This window comes from Lissotriton helveticus, chromosome 8, assembly GCF_964261635.1.
Source record: "Lissotriton helveticus chromosome 8, aLisHel1.1, whole genome shotgun sequence".
In the NCBI taxonomy this organism is placed as follows: Eukaryota; Metazoa; Chordata; class Amphibia; order Caudata; family Salamandridae; genus Lissotriton; species Lissotriton helveticus.
In genome coordinates, this window is record NC_136069.1 from 1,235,736,586 (window position 1) to 1,235,763,520 (window position 26,935).

Consider the following 26,935-nt stretch of genomic DNA (forward strand, 5'->3'; position numbering starts at 1 on the left):
GGGCAAGTGTACAGTGCGTCTTTAACAATAGGATCAGTTTGTCTTTTTGTATAATTATCTCTTCGCCATGTGGGCACTCCCTGAGAAATTCACGTGGCCAGTCTTGTTCAGCTAGAAGAATGTCATAACCCTTTGATAGCTTCTCCCAAAAGAGTGCCTTTATTTTCCTAGTTATGTCCCCCTCCATCCGGAGTGTTACTTCATATAACTTATGGGGTACACTAACCCTGGTGTCGGCAGTTTCAACTTGAATGCATTCATTCAAGTCCACTGCCTCCAGATGATCCTTCAGGATCTTGCGAGCTATGGTGACCTCTGCTGCGCTGTCTAGCATTGTCTGGGCCCACTCCCCGTTCTTGAGTTGTGTCCTCAAGATCCCCGGTATGTCTGATTTTTTAGACTTGCTACCTTCTTCTTGGTGAATTGAGTTTTCGTATTTTTTGGAACGTGCTGTTCGTCTTTGGACTTCACGCGTTCTTCTTTTTGTTCTGATCTTCCTCTTCTTTCGGATTTCTGCAAGGAAGTCTGAAAGGTACGAGAGGAACGTGTATCAAATTTTGATGTCTATCAGGTTTTCTCAAATTATCCCTATTTCTAAGGTTATATCTCTTTTCAGAGGGCTCCTGTTGAGGAGACCTTCCTCTGGACTGAGAACGCTTCTCTTTAGGAAGTGTCTGTTTGGTGTTTTCCCACTTCTTCTTAGGAGTAGTGAGATTATTTTTAATAAAAACTTTTTCTGGATTTTCAGTTAGTTGGGGTGTTACTGGTTTCCCACCCAAACTATCTCTACCTAGTTCTTCATAGGATTTTTTAATAATTCTGGCCAGCTTATACGGTTGCTCCGTAATATCTGTTTCTTTTAGTTGTTGGCGGATCACCACGGATGCTGCTTCACCTTTAATGTTGGCTAATAGTATAGCCTAGACCTGTTTGAAGTCTTTTAGTAAATTTAAACCAAGATTTAAGGCAGGTTCTGGACCGTATTCATTTTGAATCTGTCTTAGAACGTCTGGTATTACCGCCATGGACGGAACACCATGTGTTTTTGTGTAGATTGAAGCAAAGACTGTACCCCAAGTGTCGTAGTCCTCTACGTGTGGTGCAATCCCCATTGGTAAACAGATTGTCAGAATCCTGTGTTTCTCAAGAGGTGTACTATCAGGGAATACTGCCTCTATTTGACTAATTTTTTGGGCTAACCAGAACGGAATTTGTTCCCGTTTTGCTGGCAATTTACCGATTACTGACTGTAAAGTCTGTGGTGTCATTTTGTTTGTGTTCCCCTGATGAGGGGTGTGCTGTCGAATTCTTACAGCAGGTTGGACCGTTAAAGTCCGCATGACATATTGCACCAATTGTCTATGTATTTTTATTAACTGTTTTAGCTGAGCTAATAGTTCTGGACCTGTCATTCTTTCAATGTCAGGATGTGGTGTATAGCTGGCTAATGCCGGCCATGTGGCTCCTGGTCTACCGAGCGGACCGAGCCTGGTAATGTGATTTTGATGTTGTAGGGCGCCATTAAACCAGAGCTGATACTCTTGGTAAGTTAGTGGAATTTCAACGTCCTCGAAAGGAACGGATTCCGCTGGAGGTTCCTCTACTTTGTAGTAGTGGAACTCGTGTGTTACTGGATTTGCTGCAGGAAACAGAATCCATGAATAGAATACCTCTGTCTGACGATATTCATGTGCCACTATAACAAATATTACTTTACCACCTCTCGATGATACTCAATTTTCTGTAAGTTTTATAGTGATTGTTTTCCTTATATTTACCGGGATCAGTATAGCATATGGGTTATTTTGTTGGAGATTTGTGTCGTCCAGAGCTGCATGAGCTGCTGCTGCAGCTCTCTCCCTTTCGTCGTCATTCTCCATCATTTTGTTAACTGAAAGTTTGCAGAGCAAGTTTCAAGGAAACAAAGATAAGGTGCACAATATTTTTGGAACACTGTATCCTTCAACGTTGAACAAACCAAAAACTCATACATAGGATTTTCGCCCTACTCAGTTATGGCGGATATTATATCCTTTAACCCACTCCAGACGTCTATTGGAGTAATTTACGGGAAAAAGGGGTCTGTGTGAAAAGCACGACTGAGTTACTCTAGTATCTAGCGTTAAATTATCGCCTTACCAAACGTTGTGTGTAGTTCCTATATTCCCAAAAGGCTCTGCGCATTGGAATAATATATCCTATAGATTTGACGTAGGACTGAGGTCTACTAGGTCTCTATCGAATATACTAGACTTAATTGTGAGTGCCAGCTAGCTCAGAGATCACTACAAACTTTCTCGAATACACAAGAAGGGATTAGTTTCTGATAACCGCATACCCATGACAACTTTGTTTCCCAAGATTAAGAAATGCATCTCTAGAGTCGCGGAAACAATAGATAGTTATTTCACTCAGTCAATCGTGCATGCTTCGTTTCACCAGAGGTGCAGAGAAATAGAGAGACGGGCGTTTTCAATAAAAATATTTATTGAACAGTCTTCTTTCTCATGCAGAGGGAATGAACTGCTACAATCGTAATACTGGGTGCAAAGTACAATGCATACAGTACGAAGAGTATTATAAAATAATACTGTAGAAGCATGATATGGTTTCTAAGCCATAAAATACATAGAATATATACATTAATAAATAAAGACTAAAAGTACTCATTTGGTGCTTTTAAAAAACGCCTACCCCAGTGTACCTATCCTAGGTCTAGTACAAGAGAAGAAGTAAGTGAGGTGTAGCTTAGTTTCAGGATTCTTTTGCCACGAATCTATTCAAGAATTCTCTAATGGTCTAATCAGCTCCGTACCTTGGTTTAGAATGAAGGAGGGCTGGTATCTCTCTCTCAGGACTCGATTTCCCAACAACCCGTAAGGGTAGGTTGGAAACACTGCAGATGGATTTCTCGGCAAAAGAAAAGACATTGTCTCTCTCAGTGCGTCTGCTGGAGGGTTGGCTTCCTTTGGCACTTGCTGTAGCAGGGCGTCGGGCAAGTAGATAGTCGAACTGCTCCAAACCATCGTGTGTTTGCTTGGGCAAATGTGGGTATATTTATACCTTGAAGGTGCCTAGTTTGACGTAAGGTTGGACATAATAACGTCATCAAAGACTTAGTTCTTTGAAAACTCCATGAGTTCTTGGATAAATCAATATTCAAGCAAGGGGAAGTCCCTGACTGCTGAAGGCGGGTTTTTCCAAGAAATCATTGTGGATTTTCGGAACTAGTGGAAGTAGCCATGCCGTATTTGGACTGCATAGGCTAAGTCTAAATATGGTTATGATTTCTATGCCTAAATAAAGGATAGGGTGATTTATACATATATATGGGCATGAATCTGGAAAATTACACTAGGGTCCTAAATTCATATACAACAGCCTATGATTAAGGTGCCAGGGGGCCCTGAAAAGCGTCAGGCGATAATAATCTGCATGTAATTTGCTAGTTCCCTCATTAAAGAATTCAGCAGAATGCGCTTTCAGAGGAGTGCTTCCTCGTGCACAGGACAGCCTTTGGGCTTTATTTGTACACGGCAGTCTGGCCGTGGAGTGATGGCACCACCCTCTAATACAGATACGGGGTCGCAAAGTCAGATAATTTTTCTCAAGCTTTACATGCAAGACTGCAGCGCTTTAAAATTAAACTGTGCATCTTACATCTGGAGGCCCACTGGAGGGCTCGTAAAAATGTAATAAAAAACGGTGGAAACGCAAAACTCACCGAAGGGTTTTATCTGCAATGCAAGGCAAGAACTACGGATACCAGATTCCTTGAAATAATCGAATGCACCTGTGAGCCCACCAGAGGGCATAGACTGTGAATAAAAGTGTGCCTTGGATGCATTTTTTGTGTTTGATGAAGACAGCCTATAATTCAGGGGCCAAGAGGCCCTGAAACGCGTCAGGCGATAATAATCTGGATGTAACTTGCTGGTTCCCCATTAAAGAATTAAGCAGAATGCGCTTGCAGTGGAGTGCTTCCTCATGCACAGGACAACCTTTGGGATATATATATATATATATATATATATATATATATATATATATATATATATATATATATATATATATATATATACATATACATATACATATATATATATATATATATATATATATATATATATATATATATATATATATATGCTTGCTCCCAACGATACACCAGCCTGCTGCACTCACGAGCGGGTGCTCCTTTAGGTGGGGGTGTGCCCATCCAATATATTGTCGCTACAAAATCCAACACGCAGTCCTGCGAAATTAGAAGCAGCACTCACAGGGGGGTACAAAGCCAAAACTTCTTTATTTGGCAACCAGCACACACAAGACGCGTTTCGGCGATGAGCCTTCGTCAATTGCAACTTGGAGTAAATTGTAATAAAAAACGGTGGAAACGCAAAACTCACCGAAGGGTTTTATCTGCAATGGGCTAGAGTAAATGGTTTGTAGATGTAGATTGCCAAATATGTATTTGACGCTCTCATATCCATAACAACAGGAAAAGCGAGTGATATATATCTTTGTCGTTTTTCACTGTAAAAAGTACTCCTAAGATGGTGCTCATTGTAGCACACGAGTAGTCCTTTGTTGTTGTTCATGCCATCATTATGACGATTACATTGTATCTGTTTTAAAAGCAATGGCGGCGCGTTCCAAGTTGCAATTGACGAAGGCTCATCGCCGAAACGCGTCTTGTGTGTGCTGGTTGCCAAATAAAGAAGTTTTGGCTTTGTACCCCCCTGTGAGTGCTGCTTCTAATTTCGCAGGACTGCGTGTTGGATTTTGTAGCGACAATATATATATATATATATATATATATATATCCATCAAACCATTGCCCAGCAATGAAAACGCCACAAACAGGTGAGTCTTAACTTCTTTAATCGCCGACCACAAAGTTGCAGGCTTCGTCACCACAGCCAAATTACATCCAAATGCGCCCTACGCGTTTCAGACAGCGTGTGTCCTTGTTCACGGGCATGGAAGAACAGAAGCAGGAGCAGTCGTATGAAGGAACACCTGATAATTGTACTCCATAGTCCCGCTTACTTGCATCCTGGGACGTGAAGTTCCTTCGTGTTTTGCCCAGTGGTTGCTGCGCTTGCCCCAAATAAAGTTCACATAGTTACCCCAGTGGGATGATGGGGATCAGAAGAAACTGCCTCATTGTCCATATTTTGTCAGGTGACACGAACCTCACGGTTCCCAATGCGAGTTAGTTGTAGAAATCGCTGGATCTGCGTGGTCGGCGATTAAAGAAGTTAAGACTCACCTGTGTGTGGCGTTTTCATTGCTGGGCAATGGTTTGATGGATTTTAGCTGTTAGCCTATACCGCAAAAACGTCCTGCTGTGACTATGCAGATCCAGCGATTTCTACAACTAACTCGCATTGGGAACGGTGAGGTTCGTGTCGCCTGACAAAATATGGACAATGAGGCAGTTTCTTCTGATCCCCATCATCCCACTGGGGTAACTATGTGAACTATATTTGGGGCAAGCGCAGCAACCACTGGGCAAAACACGAAGGAACTTCAAGTCCCAGGATGCAAGTAAGCACACACCCACTGGGGCGGGACTATGGAGTACAATTATCAGGTGGTCCTTCGTACGACTGCTCCTGCTTCTGTTCTTCCATGCCCGTGAACAAGGACACACGCTGTCTGAAACGCGTAGGGCGCATTTGGATGTAATTTGGCTGTGGTGACGAAGCCTGCAACTTTGTGGTCGGCGATTAAAGAAGTTAAGACTCACCTGTGTGTGGCGTTTTCATTGCTGGGCAATGGTTTGATGGATTTTAGCGGTTAGCCTATACCGCGAAAACGCCCTGCTGTGACTATGCAGATCCAGCGATTTCTACAACTAACTCGCATTGGGAACGGTGAGGTTCGTGTCGCCTGACAAAATATGGACAATGAGGCAGTTTCTTCTGATCCCCATCATCCCACTGGGGTAACTATGTGAACTATATTTGGGGCAAGCGCAGCAACCACTGGGCAAAACACGAAGGAACTTCAAGTCCCAGGATGCAAGTAAACACACGCCCACTGGGGCGGGACTATGGAGTACAATTATCAGGTGTTCCTTCGTACGACTGCTCCTGCTTCTGTTCTTCCATGCCCGTGAACAAGGACACACGCTGTCTGAAACGCGTAGGGCGCATTTGGATGTAATTTGGCTGTGGTGACGAAGCCTGCAACTTTTTGGTCGGCGATTAAAGAAGTTAAGACTCACCTGTGTGTGGCGTTTTCATTGCTGGGCAATGGTTTGATGGATATATATATATATATATATATATGTGTATATATATATATATATATATATCAACGCTCCAGTTTCAAAGAAACTTGCTGCACTCGCGGGGTCCTTTTTAAAATAACTTTATTTGCAAGGACGCGTTTCGGCTGTGTGCCTTCTTCTGCCTGCTTCATAAATAAAACGTCACTGGCATGATTGTGCTTTTAAGTTCATACCTGGATCTTCATTGGTCCCTGCACAGAAACAGGAGAGAGGATTAGATGATCACGGGCCAATGGCAATGCCCCATTTCAGATTTTACATATTATCGGCGTACTTCGGCATTTTCAATATTTAGTTCTCTAACTGTATGTCAATGTCAATGTTCTTTTTCATATTGCACCCGCAGATGGGTTTTTCCTCCGAAGCGCACACACACATCCTCCTCTACTGGCCATTTACGCTGTGGTGACGGTTATCTAGCGGGACCCCTCGTCAAACCGTCAGTGTTCTCAGCACGTCACGCAGGAGTCGGTAGATAGCCGTAACTCCAACAGTCTGTATGCCTGTCGACAATATCGACGTTTCATGCCAGGATTCCCTTCAGGAGGTGCAGAACGCCATGTAAATAATACTTTGCTCCATAGTCCACCTTAAGGCGCAGCTGCACTCTTCACGACGGGTTGGGTCCATGCCATATATATATATATATATATATTTTTCCAAAGCAATTTGAAATAAAACACCGCACTCTTCTAGGTTTTGATTAAGCTTTTTAATCCATCAAGGAAACGACTTCCTCACCTACGCGTTTCAAACAGATTACTGTTCTTGCTCACGGTAGTTACAAGTCCATTTTTTCTTTTTACTATTTATACCCTCCTACCCATGTGGCAATTAGGATGCATTATGGGAGGGGTAGTTTTTGGTGAAAACAAACCATGTCAGGTCTCTTTTACAAGATATAACAGTCTGATTATTTGACTTTCGGATGACTCATGATGGCTGAGTGCCTATGGTTTTATTGAAATAAAACCATTACATAGCGGGTCGAGTTGTTATCTCGCTCGCTGCATAAATGTACATTTATAGTACAATGTGGGTGGTAGCTAAGTGCTAATTGTGAAAGTCAATGACTTATAACTTGTTCCAGGACTCTGACATTATTTAAAATAAACGCTGTAAATAACAAACAATAAATTTTTTATACTTATACATATGTATTCAGTTTAACCCTATATATTTCAGACTTATAAGCATTATGTACTCAAAGGAATCAAAACGTTCGGTTCAAGTTTCAAGTTTGTATTTCCAGATGTTGTATTATAGATTCAAATATCAAATGGGAGAGTTTGCCGTGCACTCCTCTTTTTATTCCTTATTCTCATTTTTCAACATTGATTCATCACTTAATGCGTGCGCCACGGGGTACGTGTTCTGTCCCTTTTCACGTTAGGTTGTATAACAATTCAAGAATGGAGTGGAACGCCACTCCAGTCCCGGCGCACAGCGTCTGACGTATTCAGTAACTGTTTAACCTCTTTCAATAGTTACAACGCATACTTCAAATTTCTTCATCATTAAGTTTTTATTTTTCCATTTTCTTTTCACACGTGTTATGCTCCAGTGTTTAATAACTTCTCTCAACACGAATATGCTCTAGGCCTTTTTTCGTGCACGTTATAACAACGTTAGACATCCTTGGTTGCAAGATATTATGTTACCCAATGCATTTCGGATTATTAAAATCCTTCTTCAGGGGTCCACTACAAAAATAAGAAACATTGCTGTTACCATTTGATTTAGCATTTCAGACATTTGATCAATTACGTGAACGTTTCAATGTATCTAAACTTCTATACTTCATTTAAGGCACAACATATCAACGAAGTTCAGCAGCGCTTTCCCTCTAAACATAAAACTCAGAATCCCCGTTGTTTGATCTGTTACAGCATTTTTCAACCTATCCAGTCTTCTTCAAACCACATTACATCAAGTGTATCCCGTACCTTGTCTGCTGTTACTCTCGTCGTGACTATCGCTCTCAAATCCTTATCAAAATGCGCCTCGCGCTACTTCTGATATAACCTACGGGACTGCCCCGCCTCTAAGATTTAACCTCTCAACTTCATCATTGTCCTGCTTGTTCGCCCTGATGCCTACACTTCCCAAACTACCCTTCGACTGGGGACCTGATGTATGTCGTACTTCCATTAAATCATTAGTAAGCTGCATTTATCGTTTGCAACGGTCCTACAATTCTATGCCCCGCCCGCCCTGATGTCATAATCGATTGCGCTTGTGCTACATTGATATAGTTCACCGTGTCTGTTTTCTGTTCAATTATAACATAACCTATGACATTTCAAAAAATAAAGCAGTAAATGGGTAGTACATGAAACGTTCCAAACAATTCGAAAATGTCCTTGAAATATTAAAAGTCAGGTGTTCACTCGCAAGGTTCCTTTGATCCAAAGATTTACACGTCACGTGTGTGTTGATGTCTTTCAAAATGGAGTGTTCCGTTTAATCTTTTTGTGGGTGCTACGTGCAGATGGGACGATAGTATCAAATATCAAATGGGAGAGTTTGCCGTGCACTCCTCTTTTTATTCCTTATTCTCATTTTTCAACATTGATTCATCACTTAATGCGTGCGCCACGGGGTACGTGTTCTGTCCCTTTTCACGTTAGGTTGTATAACAATTCAAGAATGGAGTGGAACGCCACTCCAGTCCCGGCGCACAGCGTCTGACGTATTCAGTAACTGTTTAACCTCTTTCAATAGTTACAACGCATACTTCAAATTTCTTCATCATTAAGTTTTTATTTTTCCATTTTCTTTTCACACGTGTTATGCTCCAGTGTTTAATAACTTCTCTCAACACGAATATGCTCTAGGCCTTTTTTCGTGCACGTTATAACAACGTTAGACATCCTTGGTTGCAAGATATTATGTTACCCAATGCATTTCGGATTATTAAAATCCTTCTTCAGGGGTCCACTACAAAAATAAGAAACATTGCTGTTACCATTTGATTTAGCATTTCAGACATTTGATCAATTACGTGAACGTTTCAATGTATCTAAACTTCTATACTTCATTTAAGGCACAACATATCAACGAAGTTCAGCAGCGCTTTCCCTCTAAACATAAAACTCAGAATCCCCGTTGTTTGATCTGTTACAGCATTTTTCAACCTATCCAGTCTTCTTCAAACCACATTACATCAAGTGTATCCCGTACCTTGTCTGCTGTTACTCTCGTCGTGACTATCGCTCTCAAATCCTTATCAAAATGCGCCTCGCGCTACTTCTGATATGACCTACGGGACTGCCCCGCCTCTAAGATTTAACCTCTCAACTTCATCATTGTCCTGCTTGTTCGCCCTGATGCCTACACTTCCCAAACTACCCTTCGACTGGGGACCTGATGTATGTCGTACTTCCATTAAATCATTAGTAAGCTGCATTTATCGTTTGCAACGGTCCTACAATTCTATGCCCCGCCCGCCCTGATGTCATAATCGATTGCGCTTGTGCTACATTGATATAGTTCACCGTGTCTGTTTTCTGTTCAATTATAACATAACCTATGACATTTCAAAAAATAAAGCAGTAAATGGGTAGTACATGAAACGTTCCAAACAATTCGAAAATGTCCTTGAAATATTAAAAGTCAGGTGTTCACTCGCAAGGTTCCTTTGATCCAAAGATTTACACGTCACGTGTGTGTTGATGTCTTTCAAAATGGAGTGTTCCGTTTAATCTTTTTGTGGGTGCTACGTGCAGATGGGACGATAGTATCAAATATCAAATGGGAGAGTTTGCCGTGCACTCCTCTTTTTATTCCTTATTCTCATTTTTCAACATTGATTCATCACTTAATGCGTGCGCCACGGGGTACGTGTTCTGTCCCTTTTCACGTTAGGTTGTATAACAATTCAAGAATGGAGTGGAACGCCACTCCAGTCCCGGCGCACAGCGTCTGACGCATTCAGTAACTGTTTAACCTCTTTCAATAGTTACAACGCATACTTCAAATTTCTTCATCATTAAGTTTTTATTTTTCCATTTTCTTTTCACACGTGTTATGCTCCAGTGTTTAATAACTTCTCTCAACACGAATATGCTCTAGGCCTTTTTTCGTGCACGTTATAACAACGTTAGACATCCTTGGTTGCAAGATATTATGTTACCCAATGCATTTCGGATTATTAAAATCCTTCTTCAGGGGTCCACTACAAAAATAAGAAACATTGCTGTTACCATTTGATTTAGCATTTCAGACATTTGATCAATTACGTGAACGTTTCAATGTATCTAAACTTCTATACTTCATTTAAGGCACAACATATCAACGAAGTTCAGCAGCGCTTTCCCTCTAAACATAAAACTCAGAATCCCCGTTGTTTGATCTGTTACAGCATTTTTCAACCTATCCAGTCTTCTTCAAACCACATTACATCAAGTGTATCCCGTACCTTGTCTGCTGTTACTCTCGTCGTGACTATCGCTCTCAAATCCTTATCAAAATGCGCCTCGCGCTACTTCTGATATAACCTACGGGACTGCCCCGCCTCTAAGATTTAACCTCTCAACTTCATCATTGTCCTGCTTGTTCGCCCTGATGCCTACACTTCCCAAACTACCCTTCGACTGGGGACCTGATGTATGTCGTACTTCCATTAAATCATTAGTAAGCTGCATTTATCGTTTGCAACGGTCCTACAATTCTATGCCCCGCCCGCCCTGATGTCATAATCGATTGCGCTTGTGCTACATTGATATAGTTCACCGTGTCTGTTTTCTGTTCAATTATAACATAACCTATGACATTTCAAAAAATAAAGCAGTAAATGGGTAGTACATGAAACGTTCCAAACAATTCGAAAATGTCCTTGAAATATTAAAAGTCAGGTGTTCACTCGCAAGGTTCCTTTGATCCAAAGATTTACACGTCACGTGTGTGTTGATGTCTTTCAAAATGGAGTGTTCCGTTTAATCTTTTTGTGGGTGCTACGTGCAGATGGGACGATAGTATCAAATATCAAATGGGAGAGTTTGCCGTGCACTCCTCTTTTTATTCCTTATTCTCATTTTTCAACATTGATTCATCACTTAATGCGTGCGCCACGGGGTACGTGTTCTGTCCCTTTTCACGTTAGGTTGTATAACAATTCAAGAATGGAGTGGAACGCCACTCCAGTCCCGGCGCACAGCGTCTGACGTATTCAGTAACTGTTTAACCTCTTTCAATAGTTACAACGCATACTTCAAATTTCTTCATCATTAAGTTTTTATTTTTCCATTTTCTTTTCACACGTGTTATGCTCCAGTGTTTAATAACTTCTCTCAACACGAATATGCTCTAGGCCTTTTTTCGTGCACGTTATAACAACGTTAGACATCCTTGGTTGCAAGATATTATGTTACCCAATGCATTTCGGATTATTAAAATCCTTCTTCAGGGGTCCACTACAAAAATAAGAAACATTGCTGTTACCATTTGATTTAGCATTTCAGACATTTGATCAATTACGTGAACGTTTCAATGTATCTAAACTTCTATACTTCATATGCGTATCATGTCCAACAGCATAGCCGAGTGTTTAAGTTCCCCTATCGGTCTCTGTCTTAAAAAATAAGCAATTGCATCACAATGGCAATCAACTTATCTTCTAGCTACAATCGATGTAGTCTCACTGTATACATCGATAGATCACCACATAGGTCTTGATGCAATTGCTTATTTTTTAAGACAGAGACCGATAGGGGAACTTAAACACTCGGCTATGCTGTTGGACATGATACGCATATGCCTAACGAACAATGTGTTCCTGTTTAATAATGGAATATATTCCCAAAACTGCGGAACTGCTATGGGAGTTTCCTTCTCTCCGAGCTATGCTAATCTCACCATGGGATGGTGGGAGAAACACATAGCTTGGAGAGAAGAAAACGAACCATATACTGCCAAGACTGTTCTTTGGCTGAGATTTATTGATGATCTCTTCCTGGTGTGGAATGGAACCAGGGAGGAGTTGGAAGAATACATAGGGATCTTGAACCAGAATAATGTGGGCCTACAATTTACTTTCAATATCCAAGAAAAAGAAATAGACTACTTGGACACAAAAGTATACATTAAAGACAACACAATACACACTACCCTTTTCCGTAAAAAAACCTCTACTAACAGCATCCTGCATGGGACCAGTTTTCATCCAACATCCTTGAAATCAAATGTACCATATGGGGAGTTTTTAAGGATGAAACGTAACTGTTCAGAACCAACGGAAATGGAAAACAAATTTGCAGAAACAGTCAATCGGTTCTCCCAAAGGGGATACAAGATGAAAACAATAAAAAGAGGAGAAATGAGAGCACGAGAAAAAACCAGAACAGAGACACTGATAGTCAAGAAAAAAGAGGCTACCGAAACAACAAAGGAAGAGAAGCCACGCCTCATCCTGACATACTCAAAAGAAAGTGTAAACATAAGAAAAGCGGTCACAAAATACTGGAGTGTATTGAAAAAGGATCCTGACATTGGAAGCACAATAGGAGATGCCCCCCTACTTTCTTTCAGAAAAGCACCATCAATTGGTGACATTCTGGTTAATAGCCATTTCATAAACAGAAGAGAAGAAACATGGCTAGAGAAAAGACAAAAAGGGTTCACCAAATGCTCATCTTGCAAAGCGTGCAAAATCGGAAAAAATCTCAAATCCATAACTGATCCGAAAGGCCAACCCTTTGAAATTCAAACAAAGATCACCTGTGAATCCCATTATGTTGTCTACCTCTTGGAATGTGAGTGTGGTAAGAGATATATTGGATCGACCATATGTGCCCTAAAGAAAAGGATGTTAGAACACATCAGGGCCATGCAAAACAAGGACCAAACGTATGCCATGGCAAAACACCTCATGACTCACAAAAATAAAACCTGGCTCAATGTAAGATATTCAGGACTGGCAATGATACCGGACAATGAGCGAGGTGGCAATCGCCTGCAGAAACTCAGACGTTTGGAGTCAAAATTAATATTAAAATTCAAAACTAAGACCCCGCAAGGATTGAACGGGGATGAGGAACTTTATGTACATTTATGATTTATCCAATAGTCCAACATACTCACATGACTAGATGTATGAAGACCTCCGTGTAAATAAGATGGTATAATATTCTTCTCAAATATTATTTCTCACTAAGGAGTGGTTGAATCTATAATACAACATCTGGAAATACAAACTTGAAACTTGAACCGAACGTTTTGATTCCTTTGAGTACATAATGCTTATAAGTCTGAAATATATAGGGTTAAACTGAATACATATGTATAAGTATAAAAAATTTATTGTTTGTTATTTACAGCGTTTATTTTAAATAATGTCAGAGTCCTGGAACAAGTTATAAGTCATTGACTTTCACAATTAGCACTTAGCTACCACCCACATTGTACTATAAATGTACATTTATGCAGCGAGCGAGATAACAACTCGACCCGCTATGTAATGGTTTTATTTCAATAAAACCATAGGCACTCAGCCATCATGAGTCATCCGAAAGTCAAATAATCAGACTGTTATATCTTGTAAAAGAGACCTGACATGGTTTGTTTTCACCAAAAACTACCCCTCCCATAATGCATCCTAATTGCCACATGGGTAGGAGGGTATAAATAGTAAAAAGAAAAAATGGACTTGTAACTACCGTGAGCAAGAACAGTAATCTGTTTGAAACGCGTAGGTGAGGAAGTCGTTTCCTTGATGGATTAAAAAGCTTAATCAAAACCTAGAAGAGTGCGGTGTTTTATTTCAAATTGCTTTGGAAAATTGTAACGAGTCCTGTCCTTGACTCGGCACCGGCACCAGCTGAATGGTCGCTCCTCCTCCAGCAAGGGACATTTGCTTGAACATATATATATATATATATATACATATATATATTTTTTTTTTTCCAATGTGCCTGTGGCATTTAGGAGGTAACACGACAGAGGCTCGCCATGCGGCTTTTACATACTGCCTGCCTCGATCCTCATTTGCATATTTACAAGCCGACGCATTTCAGGGTTTCATAACCCCTTCCTCATGGGTTGCCGCATACAAACACCTGAGCCACGCATTTCAATTGACAGCGTTCTTTATTTACATCACTGCCCTCCAGTGGGCGTATGCTTAGTAAAACATTGATGCATGCTGGGATACACAGTTCCTAATGTGAGTTGCATTTCTTTTCTTTGGTAAGTTCAAGTGTCTTTTGAATTTTAGGCTTAATTTATATCCTATAGTAGGTTCAGAGTCCCTTGGCAGGCATTCATTAACTTTTGAGCCTCTGTGCTGACACGTCTTAGTTTGTACAAAAAACGACAGCCTCACTTACTGGAACTCCGTGTTTACTCCAGGTTGTGATGGTGCTCCTTCCCACGGCCAAGCCGCCGTGTGAAATCTTTTAATTCAATGTGCCTGTGGCATTTAGGAGGTCACATGACAGAGACTCACAGTGCGGATTTTACATACTGCCTGCCTTGATCCTCATTTGCGTATTTACAAGCCGGCGCATTTCAGGGTTTCAAAACCCCTTCCTCATGGGCTGCCGCATACAAACACCTGAGCCTTGCATTTCAATTGTCAGCGTTCTTTATTTACATCACTGCCCTTCTGTGGGCGTATGCTTAGTGAAACATTGATGCATGCTGGGATACACAGTTCCTAATGCGAGTTGCATTTGTTTTCTTTGGTAAGTTCAAGCGTTCTTTTGCATTTTAGGCTTAATTTATATCCTTAGTAGGTTCAGAGTCCCTTGGCAGGCATTCTGTAGTAGTCTAGGATGATCTGTATTCTATGTCTATTTAATTACAGTCTTACAGTATGTCATTGTCATCTCTTTAGAAACAGAATGTTTAGCTTTGAATATCCTGTCTCTGCTCTAGGCTGTCAGTTTCCTGGGAGCAGTTGTGACTAATGGTTAATAAATACCATCTGACCCATCATTTGTGTATGTGTGGGCTTACTTCAAATTGGCGACGAGGACTGGCCATTAGTCACTCTAAAGTGTAAGAATTGAGGAGCACTCAAAATATAACCACGATGTAATATAAATGTAATCCAAAGGTGCTACTCTACAGATTTGTGTTTGGCTGACACAAACTGGGGCTATACACATGAAAGAAAGCAGGAAAACCTGCTTGTAGAGTGCACTGTTCCTATGGGGAAAAGAAACCCTTTTCCAAAGCTACAACAACATGTTACTAGTAATCAGTACTATACACAAATGTTCATGTACACATTAAGTGTTTTATTCTAGCATATCTGTATAATATATGTATATTCTTTCAAGATATCTTTTTATACAAACAATAAATGAAAATTGGTCTTTTCACAGTTCATAAGTTGAAAACCATAAGTTTTGCTGACTCGTCTCTTGGTCGAATGTGGAAACAGAATTATTAATCACTCATAAGACTGTTGATGCAATTTTCACACAACATGGTGCCCAATGCATTTCGGGACCTGGAGGTACCCTTCATCAGGGAAAATCCTAAAAATATATACAAACAATCAATCAATGTACAGTTAGAGTGTAGAATCATATCACAGAAGTTTACAATCAAATGGTGGTTCACAGACACTTCAGGGGGGACAGAGAAGTAACCCGGTATTCATAAATTCTTACAAAAGTGCATCTATATGTATTGATACGTAGGGTGGAACACAAGGTAAATACAGAGAACATATCGTTCATTAATACATGGGATGGTACCATGATGTTTTAACATACCAACATCAATAAATGTGTCTCCCAAGTTTTTATCACTATGCGCCTACTTACGATGCATTGCTATGGAGATATAAACATCTTAAACATACAAAGAAGTTACATGCAATCGGAAGGAACTTTAAAAATAAATGAATAAATGACCCTGTTTACACTACATAACAGTTCACTGTTGATCTACCTGTAATATCAACCAATTACAGTGATCATGATGTCTCATACCTATGTGGTGATATGTCGCTGAGGGACGATGTCCTATACTTTCAAGTAAAACCTTAGGTTAATCTTGCAGCCTGTTAGCTGTAAATCTAGGGATTAAACATGGACATAAAAGGTGCTGTTGTCGTAAGAATGTAACTGAAAATGGTACACAATGGCGTGTAGATAATCTTTAAATCACCTGAATTATGCTAATCCTCCTGACACTGGTAGGTTACTGGAAGTTGCCCACAATATTCCAATAAACGGAGGGAGGAAAATCTTACAGGAACCAGCCACATAAACGAAAACAGTGACGGGATTTAGATGAAAAATGGAGATGATGAGAAAAACCTGTTCCCTGCCCTGTACTTAAAATTTACGGGAAATTGCATACCTTCGTGGGTTTCTAGGAGTCACCGATGACAGTTTGAGGATACCAGTTAGTTTTAAGGAATATCTCGTCTAGACTTCTAGTCTGTAATAGTAAATGCCAATATGTCACATAAATCCTGAGCATAAACACCCAAACATTACTGGAGATAATAATATAAAAAGAAGGGTATGTACCTTAATAGTTGCTAGCTGATAGCGTGCAGCGGGATTGCACGTACATAGGCAATTACATTATGAGATGATGTAATCGAGCCGTTGCCAAATCTATTGGGAACATAAATGTAAACTGGACTTAGAGTTTACCAAACTGTCGCAAAAAATGTGGATAATAATCTAGTCTAAACTGAAATAAAAGTCAGCCAGAGACTCTTTCTGCTTATTCTTAAAATGATCTACCTGTATGCTTGGAGCGTGGGCCTGTCTGGAAATCTGCTTGTCTGGTGAAACCGCATTACCGCGCAGGGTTACCATACAACAATTTAAAGAGTTCCTTAGGACCCGCCCTAGGGGAGTGAACTCTGGGAAATGTAGTCATTATAACAGATGTAGTTTAAGGTATTGAACTCAAACGTTTGACTCCAAGGGTATCATTAACAGTTATTAGCTGTCTCTAAAACAGAACATGTCGATTCCAATATCAAAGCTGGTGCACGAGGAAATGCACTACGAAATGCTAATATTGTGAAGAGGCATCCTAGTTTCTCAGAAATATGCCACAACGTTTCTGAAGGAAAGCTCCTAACATCAAAATAGTCTATTATTTTTGCTCGACGGGACAATCCATAGTATAGTGACTCGCATTGAAACCTTTTGTAAAAAGGATTGTACAATAGTGTTAACATCCTTAAAAATAATGGAGACAGAAAAAATACAATTTATAACAATGCATCAACGGAATGACAAAAGGTGAGACTAGCTGTGCATCAATAGGACAATCCATAGTGTAGTGACTCGCCTTGAAACTTTTTGTAAAAAGGATTGTGCAATAGTGTTAACATACTTATAAATAATAGAAACAGAATAGCAATACATCAACCGAATGACAAAAAGTAAGCCTAGCTATGCATCAATGGGACATTTACTTGGATACAGTGTTGCTACACATTCATAGAAAGCATCCTAGATCTAACCTATCATTCAGACCGATAGGAATTCCTGTACATAGAAAGTCTATCCAGTATGTTTCTCGTTGTAATAATTTGGCAGAATTATCTTGACCTTCTTTCTTTGGTACTATTTCTAAAATTTGTCCTCGTAATTGTGATATATTATGATGGTTTTCATCCCAATGCGTGGCTAGAGGGGAACTCTTTTGTTTAGTCCTAATGTTACTCTTGTGCTCTGTGAGTCTGATTTTAAATTTACGTTCAGTTTTTCCCACGTAAAGCTTGCCACAAGGGCATTTCAAACAGTAAACTAGATTGGTGCTGTTGCAGTCAGATGTGTGCTTGAGACTAATCTTTTTGCCTGTCATGGGGTGGGTGATACTGTTGCCAACAATTATGTTATTGCAATGTACACAGTTCTTGCATTTCATAGTACCTTTGTATTCAGGAGAAATTTGCGAACTTTGAGGTGAGTGTAATAATTCCATCAAATTACGTCCCCTCGTGTGGGCAAATATAGGTTTCTCTTGAAATATACCATTAAATTCACTCTCATTTTGAAGGATTTCCCATCTCCTTAAAATACTCTGTTTGATTTGCCTTGTGGCTGTTGAGAATTTAGACACAAATGTAAAAGTATTTTTACTGGATCTAGTTGTGGGGTTCAACAATGTTTGACGGTCAATTATTGCAAGTCTGTCTATGGCTTTGGTTTAGTATATCTTTAGGATATCCTCGTTCTTCAAATTTCTGACACTGCTTGTGAGTCTGATTCTCAAATAACGACTGTGTAGTACAAATTCTTTTGATTCTCAGGAGGTGAGAGTATGGCAGATTCATGATTAAAGTTCTAGGATGAAAGCTTGTAAACATCAGAGTGTTGTTCCTATCAGTAGGTTTAGAATAAATGTCTGTTGTGAGTTTTTTGTTGATTTGATCATTGGTAACAAGGACATCTAAATAATGTACTGATGTTGAACTGATAGAGTGAGTAAATTTAATTCTTGGGTTCTTAGTGTTCAGATCAGCAATGAGATCTACAAGTTCTGACTGACTCTTAGACCATACCAGGAAGATGTCATCAATATATCGCCCATAGATAACTAGTCCTTCATTCCATTGTTGTTTCATGAGAATATGTTCATGCTCAAAATGGGACATAAAAATATTAGCATACGATGGAGCCCCTGAGAGTCGTGCACCAGCTTTGATATTGGAATCGACAGGTTCTGTTTTAGAGACAGCTAATAACTGTTAATGATACCCTTGGAGTCAAACGTTTGAGTTCAATGCCTTAAACTACATCTGTTATAATGACTACATTTCCCAGAGTTCACTCCCCTAGGGCGGGTCCTAAGGAACTCTTTAAATTGTTGTATGGTAACCCTGCGCGGTAATGCGGTTTCACCAGACAAGCAGATTTCCAGACAGGCCCACGCGCCAAGCATACAGGTAGATCATTTTAAGAATAAGCAGAAAGAGTCTCTGGCTGACTTTTATTTTAGTTAAGACTAGATTATTATCCACATTTTTTGCGACAGTTTGGTAAACTCTATAGATTTGGCAACGGCTCGATTACATCATCTCATAATGTAATTGCCTATGTACGTGCAATCCCGCTGCACGCTATCAGCTAGCAACTATTAAAGTACATACCCTTCTTTTAATATTATTATCTCCAGTAATGTTTGGGCGTTTATGCTCAGGATTTATGTGACATATTGGCATTTACTATTACAGACTAGAAGTCTAGACGAGATATTCCTTAAAACTAACTGGTATCCTCAAACTGTCATCGGTGACTCCTAGAAACCCACGAAGGTATGCAATTTCCCGTTAATTTTAAGTACAGGGCAGGGAACAGGTTTTTCTCATCATCTCCATTTTTCATCTAAATCCCGTCACTGTTTTCGTTTATGTAGCTGGTTCCTGTAAGATTTTCCTCCCTCCGTTTATTGGATTATTGTGGGCAACTTCCAGTAACCTACCAGTGTCAGGAGGATTAGCATAATTCAGGTGATTTAAAGATTATCTACACGCCATTGTGAACCATTTTCAGTTACATTCTTACGACAACAGCACCTTTTATGTCCATGTTTAATCCCTAGATTTACAGCTAACAGGCTGCAAGATTAACCTAAGGTTTTACTTGAAAGTATAGGACATCGTCCCTCAGCGACATATCACCACATAGGTATGAGACATCATGATCACTGTAATTGGTTGATATTACAGGTAGATCAACAGTGAACTGTTATGTAGTGTAAACAGGGTCATTTATTCATTTATTTTTAAAGTTCCTTCCGATTGCATGTAACTTCTTTGTATGTTTAAGATGTTTATATCTCTATAGCAATGCATCGTAAGTAGGCGCATAGTGATAAAAACTTGGGAGACACATTTATTGATGTTGGTATGTTAAAACATCATGGTACCATCCCATGTATTAATGAACGATATGTTCTCTGTATTTACCTTGTGTTCCACCCTACGTATCAATACATATAGATGCACTTTTGTAAGAATTTATGAATACCAGGTTACTTCTCTGTCCCCCCTGAAGTGTCTGTGAACCACCATTTGATTGTAAACTTCTGTGATATGATTCTACACTCTAACTGTACATTGATTGATTGTTTGTATATATTTTTAGGATTTTCCCCTGATGAAGGGTACCTCCAGGTCCCGAAATGCATTGGGCACCATGTCGTGTGAAAATTGCATCAACAGTCTTATGAGTGATTAATAATTCTGTTTCCACATTCGACCAAGAGACGAGTCAGCAAAACTTATGGTTTTCAACGTATGAACTGTGAAAAGACCAATTTTCATTTATTGTTTGTATAAAAAGATATCTTGAAAGAATATACATATATTATACAGATATGCTAGAATAAAACACTAAGGGGTCGATCAGGATGGCGGACGGAAGAGCCACCGCGGCCCTGGAGTAGGCGGAAAAAGCCTTTTCCGTGTCCGCCTGCCGCGGATACTCCGTCCGCCATATCAGGATAGGAAAACGTGTCAATTTTCCGTCCGCGACGGAAAAACACGCTCCGCCGGCCAACTACACACGACCACGCGGCGGACGGAACACATCCGGACGCTCCGCCGTACGCACTGACGTCGAAGACCGTCCCCCAAATCAAGATGGCGGAAAACACACATAAAACCGCTGCGGAAATACAACCTGTCTTAACACGGCGGAATCCCCACAGCGAACATAGGTGACACAGCCGAGATACCCACCGCAAGCTGACCACCACCATGGACCCGGCGCTACACGCTTTCCCGATGCTCTTCGCGATCCACCACGTCCTAGTCATGGCCTACTATGGACGACGACGCAGGTAAGGTACAAACCATTGGCTGTCTGGAGGGGAATACCAGCAAGGGACGTGACGTAGGGAGGGGGAGTGTCATGTTACCGAAACCACTGATGAGAAGCATATACGAATACACATTAGCAGTACGCAAGCAGGAATGACAACGACAGACCACGAGACTTGATAGACTACCTTTATTGTCAAATAATAGGGGTCAAATCACAGTGTATGCGTGAACATGGGCAAAGTGGGCACCAGAGCAGGTACAACATAGCAGGTAACGAGAGGGCAGCATGCAGTATCAGAGCATCAACAGGGCATTGTGCATTACAGAGCAGGTACATCAGAGGCAGGTAACGAGAGGGCAGCATGCAGTATCAGAGCATCAACAGGGCATTGTGCATTACAGAGCAGGTACATCAGAGGCAGGTAACGAGAGGGCAGCATGCAGTATCAGAGCATCAACAGGGCATTGTGCATTACAGAGCAGGTACATCAGAGGCAGGTAACGAGAGGGCAGTATGCAGTATCAGAGCATCAACAGGGCATTGTAGAGTACAGAGCAGGTACATCATAGGCAGCACGTGAGAGGGGCAAAGTGCATCAACAGTCCATTGCACAGAACAGGCCCATCAGAGGCAGCACGTGAGAGGGGCAAAGTGCATCAACAGTCCATTGCACAGAACAGGCCCATCAGAGGCAGCACGTGAGAGGGGCAAAGTGCATCAACAGTCCATTGCACAGAACAGGCCCATCAGAGTCAGCACGTGAGAGGGGCAAAGTGCATCAACAGTCCATTGCACAGAACAGGCCCATCAGAGGCAGCACGTGAGAGGGGCAAAGTGCATCAACAGTCCATTGCACAGAACAGGCCCATCAGAGGCAGCACGTGAGAGGGGCAAAGTGCATCAACAGTCCATTGCACAGAACAGGCCCATCAGAGGCAGCACGTGAGAGGGGCAAAGTGCATCAACAGTCCATTGCACAGAACAGGCCCATCAGAGGCAGCACGTGAGAGGGGCAGTATGCAGTATCAGAGCATCAACAGGGCATTGTGCATTACAGAGCAGGTACATCAGAGGCAGGTAACGAGAGGGCAGTATGCAGTATCAGAGCATCAACAGGGCATTGTGCATTACAGAGCAGGTACATCAGAGGCAGGTAACGAGAGGGCAGTATGCAGTATCAGAGCATCAACAGGGCATTGTGCATCACAGAGCAGGTACATCAGAGGCAGGTAACGAGAGGGCAGCATGCAGTATCAGAGCATCAACAGGGCATTGTGCATTACAGAGCAGGTACATCAGAGGCAGGAAACGAGAGGGCAGCATGCAGTATCAGAGCATCAACAGGGCATTGTGCATTACAGAGCAGGTACATCAGAGGCAGGTAACGAGAGGGCAGTATGCAGTATCAGAGCATCAACAGGGCATTGTGCATTACAGAGCAGGTACATCAGAGGCAGGTAACGAGAGGGCAGGTTGCAGTATCAGAGCATCAACAGGGCATTGTAGAGTACAGAGCAGGTACATCAGAGGCAGCACAACTACGTGTCCCTACCAACCCGTCACAGGGACCACAAGAGTGCCACGCAGTTCTCAATGGACACACCATGTGAATTAACATTTGAGTGAAGTGTACAGCACGTCACATCACAGAATCAGGGGGGACTGCGTGAACTACCTGCCTCGGACACACTGGCAGCACCAGCAACAGGAGTGTGAGACACAGCCACAGCCCGAGTGACACACACATGGGCCACGGACCCAGACACACTGGCAGCACCAGCAACAGGAGTGTGAGACACAGCCACAGCCCGAGTGACACACACATGGGCCACGGACCCAGACACACTGGCAGCACCAGCAACAGGAGTGTGAGACACAGCCACAGCCCGAGTGACACACACATGGGCCACGGACCCAGACACACTGGCAGCACCAGCAACAGGAGTGTGAGACACAGCCACAGCCCGAGTGACACACACATGGGCCACGGACCCAGACACACTGGCAGCACCAGCAACAGGAGTGTGAGACACAGCCACAGATGTAGTCACTGACACGTGAGCCACTGACCCAGACAGACTGCCAGCACCAGAAACAGGAGTGTGCAACACAGCCACAGATCTTCTAACTGACACGTGAGCCATAGACCCAGATACACTGCCAGGACCTGCAACAGGAGAGGGCACAACTGACACTGTGCTACCATCTGATACATGAGAGTCAACTGCACCGGCGCCACTGGGACAACTGAAATGATGAGCCACAGGGCTGTATGGGCCAGGAGGCAGGGTGGGCCTGGGAGCTGGGGATAGCTCACCTAGAGCCAAATCGGGGTTTGCAGGTGTCAATGGTGTGTGTCTGCGTTTCTTAGGGAGGTGTGAGTGCACCCTGGACAGGACAGGACTGCCAAGTGGTGGGGACTCCAAAGAATCACCACCCAGCATAGGTGGAGCAACTGCTGCCGGGGATCTGGTTTCGGGGGACGTGCTGGAGCCTGCTTGTCGTTTGCTCTGTGCCTGCCGCCTGGACTCGGAATGATGTGTAATGGGGGATGCAACAACAGGGGACACCCTCCTCTGCTTCTGACTGGCCTGGATGGGAGTGGAGGTATGGGGGGACTCCGCCGCGGAGACATCAGTTTGCCGTTTATTAGAAAACATCAGCCTCAGTGCAGCCAGGGGTGAAGTATGCCTGTCCTTGATTGCGCCATTGTCCATGCTAGATGCCTTGTCCGTAGGATGTGCCTTATCCTTAGGTGGAGTGTTGTTTCTGGATGTAGCCTGTGCCCTGCTCGCCGCCCTGTTCCTGCCAGCAGACTTGTCGTCTGTGGTGCACCTGCCTCCAGCAGACACCTGCTCCTTGTGTGTGTCGCTGCCCTTGGGAGTGTTCCTATCCACTGCTGTGGGCCTGCTCTTGGGAGTCTCCCTACTCTTAGTAGGTGCCTTAGTCTTCTCACTGTCCTTGGGAGTGTTCCTATCCACTGCTGTGGGCCTGCTCTTGGGGGTCTCCCTGCTCTCAGTAGGTGCCTTAGTCTTCTCACTGTCCTTGGGAGTGTTCCTATCCACTGCTGTGGGCCTGCTCTTGGGGGTCTCCCTGCTCTCAGTAGGTGCCTTAGTCTTCTCACTGTCCTTGGGAGTGTTCCTATCCACTGATGTGGGCCTGCTCTTGGGAGTCTCCCTGCTCTTAGTAGGTGCCTTAGTCTTCTCACTGTCCTTGGGAGTGTTCCTATCCACTGATGTGGGCCTGCTCTTGGGAGTCTCCCTGCTCTCAGTAGGTGCCTTAGTCTTCTCACTGTCCTTGGGAGTGTTCCTATCCACTGCTGTGGGCCTGCTCTTGGGGGTCTCCCTGCTCTCAGTAGGTGCCTTAGTCTTCTCACTGTCCTTGGGAGTGTTCCTATCCACTGATGTGGGCCTGCTCTTGGGAGTCTCCCTGCTCTTAGTAGGTGCCTTAGTCTTCTCACTGTCCTTGGGAGTGTTCCTATCCACTGATGTGGGCCTGCTCTTGGGAGTCTCCCTGCTCTCAGTAGGTGCCTTAGTCTTCTCACTGTCCTTGGGAGTGTTCCTATCCACTGCTGTGGGCCTGCTCTTGGGGGTCTCCCTGCTCTCAGTAGGTGCCTTAGTCTTCTGACTGGCCTTGTCCAAGGAACAGTCCATGGACATGTGAGTATCCCTTGCCTTCGGAGTACCTTTCGTGTTGAATGCCTGTGTAGCTCCGGAAGGCATGTCCCCCAACAACACTTGTGGATCCTGTGTGTGTACTCCAGTGCATCTGACGTCGTCTACGTGAACAGATTTAGCTGATCTAGGGGATGGGGTCTGTGCCCTGCGTGCCCTGACGTGCTGTCTGACGCTGCTTCTAGTGCAATAACCTGTATTTGAGTCCTGCTCTGAATAATCACTACCCCCTGAGACCTCCAGCGGTGTAGATGGGGAAACAGAAGTAGCACCCTGTTCATTCGACTGTACTATTGCAGACGACACACTGCTTGCCAATGACTGCACTGTCCTGTGTAGACCTGCAAGATCGCCATGCATCCCTTCCATGAATGCCACCACCTGCCCCAACTTCCTATCATGATCCTGGAAAGCATTTGTCATATTGGTCTGACCCACACACAGCTGTCGCAGCAGATCAACGGCCTCAGCACACAGTGCATTTTGGCTCACCGTGGCAGGGGCAGCGGTGCCTGCACCGAACGCCACTCTGCTCCCCCTACTCCTCCGGCCACGAACAGTACATGGTGCAGTTGGCGGAAGTGTGGGCCCTGTGTGCTGTCTTCCGACAGAAGGTGATGAGTGCCCACTCCCAGTCTGTGACAACAGTGCAGGCTCACCAAGAGTGTCCGACGAGGAGGACGATGGTGTCTCCACATGCGAGTCCTCAGGGACGGTCCTGTCCCCCTCTCCGGCGCTGGCCTCCTCCGTGTCAGTCTGCGTGTGTGCGAAGTCTGAGCCGGACTCATTTCCTCGGCTACTCTCCACCGTCTGTGGCTGAGTGTCCTCTGTCAAAGCTGAAATGCACAGAAAAGATGTGTGAGTCATGGGCACACTCACGTACAGAAGGAACAGGATAGCCAAATCACATAGCAGACAAAGGTTCATGAGCCCTCATCCTGCACATGGCCCACCCCTACCAGTCATCCTCACATTTTCTGCCATGGGGACATGGACCACTAGGGGATGTGCTTTAACACTCAACTACTAAGCAAGTGGCGTGTCAACATGGCGGACCTGGATGTCAAATGAGTACCACCCAATGGGACCAAAATGCCATCACAGGCATACATACGCAACACGGAACTCAATAGTGTGTCTGTGCACCAATACATGCATAGCACTCACAAGTTTCCTACACAGACAGTATGCTCACCGCTAGTTTGCTGTTGATCGGCACTCAGACGTACGGCCAGTTCAGGATGCGTCACTGCAATGATACGGTGCATGAGAGGGGTCATGGAGCGTCGGGCCAGACGGGGCGTCCTTGGAATCAGGCCCAGTGTTACTTCCGCTACATTCTTGCTCAGCCTGGAAATGTCGTCCCAGCGTTTGTGGCAGTGTGTATGTCGTCTGTTGCACACCCCCAATGCCCGTACTTCCCGTGCTATGGTCCTCCACAGGTCCTTGCGAAGGTGCAGCTTGACCTACCATGATGGGAGACAAAAGGGTTTAAGTCAGTGGACAGGTGGCCTGTCACACACATAGGGGCAAGACGTTACTGTCAGCAGCCATGCACAATCAGGAACATATGTCTAGCCCACACTACACAGCTAAGATATAAATAGGCCTGATCATTTGGCCCCCTCATGCACACCAACATGTCCCACACTGCACTTACCACCCGTCCCGGTGCGCCGTAGAGGCGTCCATAGTTGCGGAGTACACCGTCCACGAGGACATCAAGCTCCGCGGCGGTGAAGGGTCGAGACCGGATCTCTTTGCCTCTCGACATGGCAAGATCACGGAGTATGGCACTAGAGCAGCAGTCGGTGGTCAGCTCAGCAGCAGCAGCAGCAGGTCGAGGTGATGGTCACAGGCAGCAGTCGGTGGTCAGCTCAGCAGCAGCAGCAGCAGGTCGAGGTGATGGTCACAGGCAGCACTGGTCCCCAGGGTAGGAAGTTTCATGTTGGCCAAGACACATATATAGGGCCCTCAGCACGTGTCAGTGGCATACGTCGCCAGCAATTGGTCAGCCCTGGAAGCGTGATCGTGAAATGGGCCAATGACTGGCCCTGTTGTTGCGGTGCACAGCTTCCGCTACTTGCGATTGGCCGTATGCGGCCAGCGTCCCTCTTCCCATTGGCTGCATGTGCAGGGACCGTCACGGGCACACATCGGCAACCGCACGTGCAAGCTTCAGGCACGGATGCTTCAGTTGCAACAAT